The sequence below is a fragment of the Drosophila virilis genome, chromosome 2 (assembly GCF_030788295.1).
Source record: "Drosophila virilis strain 15010-1051.87 chromosome 2, Dvir_AGI_RSII-ME, whole genome shotgun sequence".
Classification (NCBI taxonomy): Eukaryota; Metazoa; Arthropoda; class Insecta; order Diptera; family Drosophilidae; genus Drosophila; species Drosophila virilis.
The window spans coordinates 31,809,933-31,822,959 of NC_091544.1; the positions used below are offsets into that span (position 1 = coordinate 31,809,933).

Below are 13,027 nucleotides of genomic sequence, written 5' to 3' on the forward strand. Positions count from 1 at the left end.
TTCTGGCCTGTTAACTTTTGGCTTAACTCTTTCGTAATCATTCACATGAAAGTATTTATCAAGTGTTCAACTTTTCGCAGAAACCTGGTTCCTAGCAACAACAAACAGCAACTATTCTGCTTAACTAACAATAACAACAAGAAGAACTGCGAGTTATCTGGCCTTCTGCACAACTAAACAGCCGGCTGAAAACAAAGCTGGCTCGAACTGGAAAATAAAAAAATAAAAGTTAAACGAAGCACAATACAAACATTTTCGGGCCAGTCTGCTTCTATTCACGGAGCTAGCTTGGATTTCCCAGAAGCTCTAACTGAAGAACGGGTCGCACAACACGTACAAAAACAACAATACATAGCTGGCCACAGCCTCGTTATACCCAACACACACACACTCACAGACACGCACACGTATATCTATTACAATTTTAGTGCTCTATTTTCAATGCTCGTAACTCTGTCCGCTGGGACCTCAGCCATGTGGCCAGTTCTCATGTTGCTGTCAGAGATGATTATGTATTAATAAATGTACAATATTTCGGCATAAAACCCAGCAAAAAAAGAAACGCCAAATGTAGTTAAAATAGCATTTTTGGGGTCGCCTCTGCCTCTGCCCAAAACCTTTTTGTGGCAAGGGGGCTTGGGTGTGTGCGTGAGATTTGGCCATTCATGTTGGGCCCTGTCAGTTGTGTTCAGCCTTTGACCATTTCCAGCGAATCTCTGGGTCGTGTCCATTTATAAATTGTACATTTTACTTGGACATCATGTGAGCATTGGGCTGTGTTTTGTTCGGGACTCAGTTTCCTTTTTACATTTTTGTGCTCCGCTGACTGCACATCCAACAAAATAAAGCAAACTGAATTTTAAATGATTGAATGTTTTAGAGAAGCGATTGTGACTTTTATGGTCTGGTATTCCAGAACTTGTTTGAGCTTAACTTTTTTTGCATATGAAAAGTTCATAACTGGATTTGTCTTTTATATTTTAAGCCCAGGTCCAATTTTCCATTTTCACTACTTTTCGAAGCTTATGTTTCCGTCTAATTGTCTCAAATAAACTCAAAATTGTACTTGGATTAGCCCCTTGTAATGCAAACTTATTTTCCAAGCGAACCGGCGAATCAGCTGCTCACAAATAAAATAATCTCAATTCCAATCAAACGACTTAGCAAAAATTCAAAATATATTCGAGCTCAAAGTGAAACCAATTCTGAAACTTGAAGAAAAGTGTAATATGTATTAAGTAAAAGTCTTTGCCTTCATACATAAACCAAGCGCGAGACATTGCCTCGAACCGCAGACCTTGTGCAGTCCTCGCCAGTATCACATTTCCTTTCAGCGAACCGCAACGTTCCAGTTTGATGCATTTATTGTCTTTGTGCCTGGACTTCGACTAAAGGGCATGCGGCGTTCGGCTAGTCCCATCGAGCCATTTATCTTGCTGCTGATGTTTTATTGTCCTCCTCCCGGTGCGGGCTGTGTTGACATGGAGCGTAGAGAACAACAGGAACAGGACGTGCTGCTGCTGCCGCTGCTGTTGTTGTTAAGGGGAAAAATGTTCAAAGTTTTCTTTTGAACAATTCACTTTGAAGGCATAAATTATGCCTTCAGTTTTTCAGTTCGAATGAATTGTTGTTGGCTGTTGCCTGTCAGCTTGTCGCCCTGCCATCTTCTCCTATCCCCTTCTTTTTTAGCAGCTTAGCTCGCCTGCTCTGTGCACAAAGTTTGGAGCCTCGCTGCAGCCCCTCGGCATAAGAAAACAATCTTCAAGGGTTGTCTGACAGCAAAGCCTGCCCTACCAACTGACTGACTGAGGGACTGACTGAGAGACTGACTGACTGACTGACTGTGCAACTGCCTCCTGCCCGTCCTGCCTCTTGCAAGTTTTCTGGCTGCTTTTGGGGCCTGTGTGTAATTAATTTGATATGCAACGAAGCGTTTTTTTCAAGTTTATATTGTTTGTTTTACTTGAATACGACGAGGTCTCGAGGCCAGAGCGTCCTCAAGTGCCAGCCGGCACTCGAAACTCTTCGTTTTCTTCATCTTCCTCTACTTCGGTGAGCCACTCGAATACACGAAATTCATAAATTTTGATTTATACATAAGTTTTTGTGCACGACTCTCCAAAAAGTGGCTCAGACAATAGTTTTTCCATTCTCCTAAGACATCTTTGGGCCTGCCTGAGCCCAGGGGAGGAGAAGGGATGTGAGCCGGGAACGAGGAACGAGCTGCTTATTGTCATGCATATTGTACGATTGTTATGTGAATTTCTACATACAGTAGACATTTGATTGTCTGAGCTATTTCTTAGAATTGTTGTTTATGCGTTTTCTTCATGACAGCAATTTTCAATTAAAATCGCGCCACGACTCGCATCGCATCGCGGCACCTCAAGAGGTGTGGCTCCGCCGCCCAACTTGGTTGATTGGTTGATTGATCCCAAATTGCCATTACGAAAATATGTGAGAATTATTTCAATGTGCTTGGGTGAACTCTTTTGATATTGTACACATTATCAAGCTATTTTTTTTTTGTCTCTGAACAGTTGCCAAATCAATTAAAATTTCTTTCTAGACACTTTCCAATTTAGATCCCTTTGCTTCATGCCCAATTTATTTGATGCTATTATACATATACACTTACATTACACTTAATTCACAAAGCATGGAAGGAGTAGAGATTCTCAATAAGTGTTATCAAATACATACATGTGTAATCGGAGATTTCGTTGGAGAACAGATTTTTCGTATGCAGTTCTTTTTGGTTTTTTTCAAGATATCGCATATAGCATATAAGAATCGGAGCTTTTGTATGTAAAAAAAATAAATATATATATATATTGTATATTGGCAGGGTATTTGATCTGTGGCAGCCCTAAGATAACATTTCTTTCCTGTGCTTGTTATTTTTATTATTCTGGACTCAATTGCGTAATCCATTTATGCCATATGCAGCATATGGTGCACCTACAACAACAACAACAACAACAACAACAATAACAAAAGCAATAAGCAATTGTGCTGGATCTTCAGTTAGCTCCGACTCACACATGCTGTCCATGTCGCACTCTCTGGTATATATTCCCACATAGCTTCATAAGTATGTATGTCCCAGCAAGTGCCGGCAAACGACCTCGGCTTGACTACTACGACTACTACACACACACACATATACACACACACACACACACACACACACACACACACACACACACACATATACACACACACACACACAGTTTTGAAAAGACTGCAGCATAAATGTGGCCTGGTCCGCGTGCAGAGCCGATTCCATGGACCCCGGCCTTAGACCCGGACTTCGTCAGCCGAAATGGCATCAATATCGACATTCGTTCGGGCTTAAGTTAATTACATGCCGGTCGACGCCTCGTTGTATAAATGTGACCCTGTGTGCGTGTATGTGCGTGTATCTGTGTGTGTCTGTTGTGGTCCAGCTGTGCGCTGTGCCACAACTGTTCGCAACGACCTTCCCAAAATGCTGTTTGTTGTTGTTGCTTTTGTTGCTTTTACTGTTCTCTGGCTACTGTGACACGCCCGTCCAGTGCGCAGGTTCGACTCGCCGATGGTTTCCCAGGCGGCTGAATAAAGAGCGAGATCCGAACTGCGCAGGCTCCCGCTCCCGCTCCCAAATTGAACCCACGGGAGCTCTATTTGGCGGCCTTCCAATGAACCTGAAACAGACTCCAAACAAGCTGCACACTGGAAGTGCCAGAAGCAGCAGCAAAAAACTCCCCATCTAACCCCTCGCTGCCTCCCCACCAACCCTCGCCCAGCTGTCCCCCGGTCTGGTTCGGCTCATGAAGTTACTCAGACATGCATAAAAATGCCGGTTTTATTATGTCGTTCGGATTGTGTGTGTATCTGTGTATCTGTGTATATGTGTGTGTGTGTGTGTGTGTGTTGTGGGTGTGTCGCCTCTGCGTGTCCTTCGACCGTCTGGCCCCGTCTGGGACTCTGCATTCGTTTCGCAGACGAAGTCGGAGACGTTTTTAAAGCCGCCCCGTCCGCCTCCGCCCTGTGTGCGCTGCCCAAAACTTTTTTATCTATTTTTTTTTTTACTCTTTGGTGTAGAAAACTGAGGCAATTTGGCAGCTTGTGTAGCTGCAGTTAGGCCGCCGCCCACACGGCAAATGCAGAGCCAGAGACTATGTCGTAAACTGGGCCGTCGTCCTGCCCCGCCCCGCCCCGCCCCGCCGCAACACAGTCAGATCCAACCCTTGCCTGAAGCGAGTTTTATGTAACAGTCCTTTGCTCATAAAATAAAATATATATATTTGTATATCTATATAAAATGCTCGTCTGTGTGTTTTATTGTTGGCTTTTATCCTTGGCCCAACTGTGTATGGCCATCCCACTCTCGCACACACTTACACACACACTAACACACGCACACACACACAACATGCAGACGGTTTTTTATATACATATCAAAAAGATATAGATACATTTATATACACATACATATTTTTGAAATATGCTTGTGACTAATTTAATTTATTTGCCATTGTTGTTTTGGGAATTGTAGGATTTCATCTGGCAGCTGCTTTTCTAGGTTTTCATTGTTGCTTGGAAAATTCTGTACAGCATTTTGTTGCTGCTCTCATTTTGACAATTGCCCTGCCATTGATTCTAGTTAGACTTCAGTTTTGTTTTTGTTCTTGTTGTTGTTATTGTTGTAACGAGCTGTAACCATGAGCGTTATGGGAATTTTCAAAGTTTGGTTCTGTTATTCGTTTTCTTCTTCTTATTTTGTTTGGCCTTTTTGCGTTTTGGTTATAATAAATTGCTACAATTTTGTCATAAAAATGAAAACTTTTACAATTAAGAATTTACCTTTTTATTTACGAGCTGCAATTTCTGTGGCATGTGCCCTCCCTGCCTGCTTGACACTGCGACTGAACGGAAACGGAAATGGAAACGACGAACTGTAACGGAAATGTTGATAAATTAGCGCCATCTAGAGTTTGCTAGTTATGCGGTTGTCTTATGATAATATATTATGATTTATATAAGGCTTTTAGTGTTTGGATTATGCCTGTTTCTTTGGGCATTTGCCTGCCTGGCAATTTATTTATATTATTTATTCATTTATAAAATGGTCAACGAAAACGAGTGTCTTCGCAATTATTTAATAAATGAAATTATTAAACTTAAGCTAAAAGCCTAATTAGTATACAAAAGCTAATAGCGTAATGTATTTGTTCTTATTTCTGAATATGCTAACTAACTGCAATTTCAGCTAGTAAATACCCAATCTGTGCAAGTTGCTGCCAACACAACAATTTAATTGAATGTGTATGCGTGTGTGTGAGCGAATTGAATAATTTAATTTGCTTTCATTGTGCATTGCACATTACAAAACATTTACCAAATGGCATATATCAAATTTTCCAATCTCTTACCGGCATACACACACGCGCACTCACACACGCGCACACGCGCACACACAGCATTGATTTTGGCTTTATGCATATTTTATGCCGCTGGCAAATGCCAGCCCCCGCCCACAGAGGCACCCACACGACCTTCGGCAAGCCGGAAAAAAGATAAAATATATCTGCAATTGTGTGCTTGTGTGTCTGTCCAATAATTTAATGTGCATGGCACTGCCAAAATATGCAGAGAGCAACAACAACAAACGGCATATCGAACGACTGAAGCTAACATAATAAATCGACTTAAAAGAAGCAATAAAAAATAATTTAAAAAAATTGAATGAATGAAAATGTACGAAATTGTATAAAGAAAAAATTGAAATTAAAAAAAAAAAAAGAAGAAAAACAAAACAAAATAAAATGATTTGTAAATTGCGCTTTTCGTCTGCTGGCAGGCAACTAATTTATGGCATTTACAAGACGACAACAACAACATTTTTGCACATCAACAATTTCCACTGGTTGCTGCTGCAAATTAGCCAGGCAACACAACTGCAACATCAACAGCAACAGCAACAGCAACAGCTACAGCAACTGCAGCAACATTTTTTGCAGCAGCCGCGTGCATAAATTTTGCAACAGCCACAAAAAGAACAACAACAAGAAATGGCAACTGCAACTTCAAATGATTTGCCTGCTGCTGTTGCTGCTGTCGATGTTGCTGCTGTTGTTGTTTTAGTTGTTGCTGCTGTTTGTATCTGTCGCTTGTTTTTGCTTAAATTATAGACATTTGACTGGCCGCGTGCAACAGCATTTGGCATGCAATTTTTCTTGCTTATTTGAATGAGTGACTCGCATTCGCATTCGCATTCGCATTTGCATTTGCATTCGTTTTCGCATTCACATTTCCTAGAACTTCCTGATACTCTGTCAACGTGGCGGCTGCCTTTACATTATTTGTAATTAAGCAATTTGTTTCGAGGGCGTCGCAACATTTCCGCTGGCCAATTGATTCAGCAGCCAGCGTTCTGTTCTTGTAACGGATGTGTCCGTTTTGGTCTTGCCACATGCCACATGCCACACGCAGCAGCAGTAGAAGCAGCAGCAGCAATTAGTGACAAGTGGCGGTTCTTGAACAAAGTTCGCGACAAAGTTCTCGCAGGGCGAAAAACTTAAAGTCACTCAACTGCCTAGATACATATATCATGACTACACTCAGAGAAATAGTCAAGAAATTTGTATAGTAAAGAATTTGTATTTCAAATAAACAAATACCTATTTCTAGACATTTATTTCTTTGTACGAGCATCCTGAATTCCCACTTAGACACAGAATTGAGTTAAGCTTGTAATTTTTTTCTGAGTGTATGTACATATAGGGAAGCCATTTATGCACATTTCGTATGATTTCATTTGTGACGACGTTTGCGTCCTTATTGACAACTTTTCAGGGCTTGCAACATTTTCCTGTCAATATTGATTTTTCATTGCCAACAACAGAAGCAGCACCAGGAGCACCAATAATAATAATAATAATAATAAAAAGAGCGTAGAGCAATATAATTGGAATTTGAAATTGGAAATTGGATATTTTTGCAGTGAAAAGACCGCAAAAAAAGAAGCGAATAAACGAAGTCACAAAGCAGCAGCAACATGCGAGTATGTATTTGATTTTGATTATTTATTCAATGAGCGTTCGGTGTTGTATTTGGCATTATTGTGTGCATGTCCAGCGGACAAGTGAGCCAAATGGAAGCAATGGGATCCAATGGGGCACCAATGGCTACCCCCCTGCCCGATGGTACGCACATGTCTGCCATACATTAGTCTGCCAATAGCCCGACGCCACACAAAGGCCAATTTAATTTGAAGCACAACAAAGCTGACTGACAGACGGAATGACAGACAGACGGACTGGCAGACAGCAAGAACTTGGAATGGACAAACGCAAATAACTCAATTGAAATTGCACGAAATCGAAACTAAAACTTGAATTAAAACTAAAACTAAAACGGAAAATTGAACCTGCTGTCGTTCAAGTTGTGCACAAAAATAAATTGGAAAAGCATTAAAAGTTGTTTTTGCTCTCCCCCCTCACAGAGAAACCGACGCCGACCCAGCAGTTGGTCGCTGTTCACCAACTGGTTTCAGCTTAGGGATAGTTAAGTGTTTATATGAAACAAAATAAAAATAAATCAAATAACGGCCCAGACAAGGGCAAACAACTAGGGAATATTGCAAAGAAACAGAAAGATATAAAAGGGCAACTGTTTGATCCTAGACAACTATGCAAATTACTGAATTACCGGGGCAGGGCTATCGCAATTATATGAAAACCAGTAAGAGTGCTCCAATCGGGAGTGCTCGACTAGAAAATACCCTGAATCGAGCCACGAGAGTGTATGTTTAAAGTAAACACTGTACATACCAAGTTAGGTCTAACTAGCTTCTAAAATATTCAAATTATGGTTAAGAAACTTAGATTCAAATTTCTATTTCCTTCTGCCTGTTACATATACATAAGCTTCCGATAGAGTCTTATACCTGTTTTACCCATTTCCATTGGATCCACAATCTAATAATTACGTAAATTGCAGTTAAGCAAAATAATGGCCCATAAAGGCGGCTCTACAAATTTGTAGATAATCGAAAACTTGGCTTTGCCCTACAATAAGTCGTTTAAAGGCCGCATGATAATTGGAATATTCAGATTATACAAATAAAAATACTCATTCGTTAGGCAATATGCTAAATATTGTAGCTAATATACGAGTATGTAAATATTTTGATAATCTGACTGACTTCTTGGCCGTATAAACATGATATGATAAAATATCGAGTAATAAAACCAACTTGAGTCAGCTTTATATAAATGCTAATGACAAAACCGGCCAAGTACAGTCATATTACAAAGATGTAATACGAGCAGCTCTTTTTGAGATGGCGCTAACAAAATGCTGATACCCTTTACAGATTGATAACATTCACTTTAGATATTGAATGTTGTTGGTGATGGTGTGTCGGCTGCCCCCCTTCAATACCTTTTTATTTGCATGTTTATGTAAGTAGCCCAATTCCACTATGCTCAAAAAATGTTGCATTTTCACCATTCAAAGTACCGCTTCTTTAAATAAACAACTGATCGGTTTGATTTTTCTTCTAAATGTCAAATAAAAAGACCTCGAAATAGAGGTTCCATACAATGGACTTTTTGCGGTATTTGGCCATCCTTAAATTATAAAAACTGCGGGATTATTTAAATTTAAAATTATAAATTATATTTTCCGCTTGCTACATCTATTTATTTTTCGTAATATCGACATGAAATTCGACAAATCATAGCAATTTTTTTAAAAATGACATTTTTGGCAAATGTGATAATGTGTTTTCTTATGGAAAAACGTACTATTTCACATTAGAAAACATGCGATGTTCGCGAAAATATTGTACGAAATGTGGAAAGGGAAATAAGGCTATAAGTATAAAAAAGGGCTTAGGTTTAATACAAAGTACTTATTTTCTTAAAATAACCGTACAACGTAGAAAGACAACTTAAAAACCGACTTCGTTGATGAACAGCCGTGAGTCGTTCTTTTGTTTGACTTGTATTTAGAAACTTCCTTCTTGAATGAAGAATTTTGAGCTAAGTTTCGATATGTGCGAGCTTGGTTAAACTTGCACAACATTTTTAGTTTATTTGCTAACAAAATTCTGTTCAAGCACAATAGATTTCGATTATGTTTGGTCTTTCAGTAAGAAAAGCAAACACAAGCTCCATAACGAGGTCGCACGTACGGCTCGTTGCATGCCCCCATAAACCATACACAATTTACCATTTACCATTTAGCATATATTATTTACCAGATAGTAACTGGCATAGACATTACAGCAAGCGCCTTGGGCATAACAAAATATTGAGTCGATTCGCAGCTATTAAATGGAAAAATGTATTGGAGATGTTTAGGTCTTTGGATTGGGCTCGGTTGTGGTGTGCGGGTCTGGGCTAGTGTGTGCGGGTAATTATAATGCGGCGTAGTCACGCCAGACAAGCTGCATAAATATTGAAATTAAATAATAACAAATGCCACCGAATAAATAAGCCAACCAACTGTAAAAACAATACGTAATAACAACAATGAAAATAAGCCACACATGCGCTTCAATTCCAACTGAATGTACATTTGATGTTTGCTTCTATTTTCTAATTTTGTTTTATTTTTTTATTTATTTTTTTATTGCTTTGGCTTAAGCTGACTCTGTGGGGCAACTTTAAAGTCGGGCGCTGTGCTGTCAACATGCCGCGTTCTGGGGCAGCCCCCCGGTTATTCAGCTTTTATTTTAATTTCTTTTACGAGGCAGCTCACATTTTTTGAAAAACCAATAATGTGGTACTTCAACAACGGGCCATAAAAATGCAAAACGAAAGCTAAACGCAGCCCCCGTTGACCCACGCGCCACCCAAACCCCACTGCGGTGGTGCGTCGTGCGTCGTGCGGTGCATAAAAATAAGTAATATCGTAAAAATTACAGGAAATAAAAATCGCAACGTAAATACGTGCAAGTGCAGGAGAGCCAAACGGCCAGACACGGGTACAAGTTGGACTTGAAGCCGGAGCCGGAGTCGTAGCCAGAGCCAGAGCCCAGAGCCGGCGCCAGAGTTGGCCAACTTTCTCGACGTCTGAAATTGCCAATAAAATTATGGCAAACAGCAACGAGAAAGATGAGGAAAATTGTAACAGACGCAAATTGTGGGCAGACGTTAGGCTGGGTGAGGCAACGGCATGTTGACCAGCTTGACAGCCAGTTTGAAGTTCATGTTAGTTATGAGTTGGCCTAGGTTTTTGGGGACAAACAAGCAACGAGTCACATACGTTCAAGCTGCCATAAATAGCTCTCGTGTATCTCTCAATTTAATAACAAAGCCAACAACACAATAGCCCAGATTTAGAGCTCTTTGCGATTAGCCGAGACATTCGCATGCTTAAGCCCAAATAATTGGATGAAAGGCAATTGTGCATTAGTTAGTTGTTATGCTTTGCCTGGATTTGCTATTAACAAGCCAAACTAACACCCGAGTCAATTACAACAACAGCAGCAACAATGCTGAGAATAGTAAATAGCAATAACAATGCATATCCATGTTAGAGACATTTCCTTTACAACAAGCAACGAATGCAACTGAAATTCCAATTATACATGTGCATGTGTGTGTGTGTGTGTGTGTGGTTGTATTAGGCCCATAATCATTTCAAATGGCAAATTATGACAGCGAGTAGGGGCCAAAGCAGCAACAACAACAACAACAACAACATAAACGAATGGCCAGCAAATGAAATGAGCTTTTAATCAATTTCCGGTATTAAAGCGCAGACAATCATTCAACAATATTATTATTGTTGTTGTTGTTGTTGTTGTTGCTGCTGCTCATGTTGCTAATGTTGCATTTAATTAACAAACAATTTATATTCATAAACCTCAATCGGTCACATGCAAATGTACATGGAAGTTGGGAACATTGCATAGAGAAAAAAAATAAAAACTAATTTCAAATTCGATTGAACGAAGCGCAAATACGCTTGCTAAAAGAAATAAATACGATGAAAAACTGCGCCCAGTATCAAAATTCTGATATCGATTCCTGTCGATTTCATGCAAAGGAGGAAAGCTATCGTTAATCGAAATCGATTAAGAAAGAAACGTCTTGAATGATAATTCTTAATTGCGTATTTCTCTGAGTGTATATATAATATATACAAGCTGATTTGCAGAAGCAATATGTACTAAATGTTAGGGTATGTAAATTATATCAAATACTGGGTGGAGGTAATAAATATTGCAAATGCGTGCACAAGTTTCGCGATTGTATGTTTGTGTGTGCAACGACTCGATGCAGCGGAACTGAAAGCAAAAACAGCAAGAAACAAGCGTCCAATGTGCAACATGGGAGCTCATTGGGGGCTATCTCCCCTACCTCCTACCCCCTGGCACCAGCAAATCCGCTTCGCAACGGACGCGCAATGGGCAGCCAACAAAGCGCCGCATTGTTGTTGTTGCTGTTGTTGCTCCCGCCACGTGTTGGCAACATATGCGGGCCACATCAACAGCAGGCAGACGAAGCAGCAGCAGCAGCAGCAGCAGCATGACCACAATTGGACATGGCCATTGGCTGGTCGGCAAGGGGACACTGCTCTGGTCTGGTCTGGGCGGGGCGGGGCGGTGTGGTGCGAATGCTCACTAGAAATTCCTAATGCCCCTGACACACAATTAACCCCCGTTGCCAGCCGGCTGTGTGTGAGACAAGCGAGCCAGTCGGCAGCTTAGCAAATCATTAATTAAACCTGGCGAAAACATACAGCGAAATATTATTATAATGGACGCATGGGAAATAAAGGCAAAAGCTTTGCGAACCAGCTAATTAGCATGCTCGGAATTGGTTGCTAGTTGTTGTCGGGGGGGGGGGAGGAGCGCCACATTTTGGCCAATTTGAGCGTGAGCGCTAAGAGAAACCGAGAAAATGCCGCAAATAAGCAGCCCGACAACACCAACAACAACAACAAATGCAACGGGCAACACAGGTCGCCCCAAAAGGGCAAACCAAATTAAGACTAAAGGTCAGCCAAGTAAATAGTGTCTACAAGTATGCCAACAAAAAACAACATCAATACAAACGCGAAATGAGCGAGAAATTGCCAAAACAGAGAAACAATCAAGTAAACAAAGGTAGAGCTCAAATACAAGAGTATTTACTAGATGTAGATCCCGAGAAAATCAAACACAACAAGCGAGCCTATCCACGAACTGTTTCACGAACTGTTCGCGCTTTAGATATATTTTTGGTATTTATTGTTATTTCCATTTGTGATATTATAAATATTTTTGATTTTTTTTTAAATTTGAAATTCTGCCCATAGTAAAAAGTATAGCAGTATTACCAGATCAAATTATTTTAGTAAATTAAATAATTGTCATATATCACTCATTTTCCACGCGGTTAGTTGGATTTGACAAAATATGTTAGGCACGTCTTTAGAATATTCAAAAAGATCTAAGAAAAGCCTATCGGATGTTAAGCATTGTCAACGAAATTACAAGTCCATCGTGTTCCACGCATTTTCCACAATCGCGCGTGAAATTTACTCACAATATGAAATAAGTATATATACTAAAAATGCAATGCATCATCAGTCAGTCAATCAATCAATCAGTCAGTTAGAAAATATAGTTATATATATAGACATCTATATATATGCATTCATGCTTGGCATAACCATATCACAAGCTCATTATAGTCGGCTTCGCTTAGTTGATCCAAAAGCATGCTTCAGGTTTTCTACAATAAAAACATTCTCTCAAGAGAAGGCAAAGCTGGCCAAAAGTCGACGAGGAGCCAAAGCCGCAAAAAACTTGCCTTCAGTTAGTTACTTTGTATTTAGCATGCCCATTGTTGTTGTTGTTGTTGTTGTAGCTGCGGTTGTTGCTGGCCAAAACGTGCAATTAAATGCTATGTAGAAGCGAAGATGCCCAGACTATAAGCTATGGCCAATAGCCTATGGCCAACTTATTGGCAGTTGCTTGCCAAATGCAATGAATGAAAAATAAAAAAGCGTTGCCAGAAAATTGCGCAAAAAGTGCAAAAAA

The 13,027-nt window shown here is 40.1% G+C and overlaps 1 protein-coding gene across 3 annotated transcripts in view; it reads right to left on the minus strand.

Annotated features, from left to right (window-relative positions):
• Positions 1–13,027, minus strand: part of nxf4 (nuclear export factor 4) — a 114,493-nt gene that overhangs the window by 7,321 nt on the left and 94,145 nt on the right. For 2 of the 3 annotated variants that reach the window (XR_011416196.1, XR_001449962.3), the window contains one exon: positions 4,849–4,940. The gene's annotated coding sequence lies outside the window, so the exon portion shown is untranslated. Of the gene's footprint in view, positions 1–4,502; positions 4,774–4,848; positions 4,941–13,027 lie in introns of those variants that run through there. The other variant, XR_004303275.2, reaches the window with a different exon arrangement.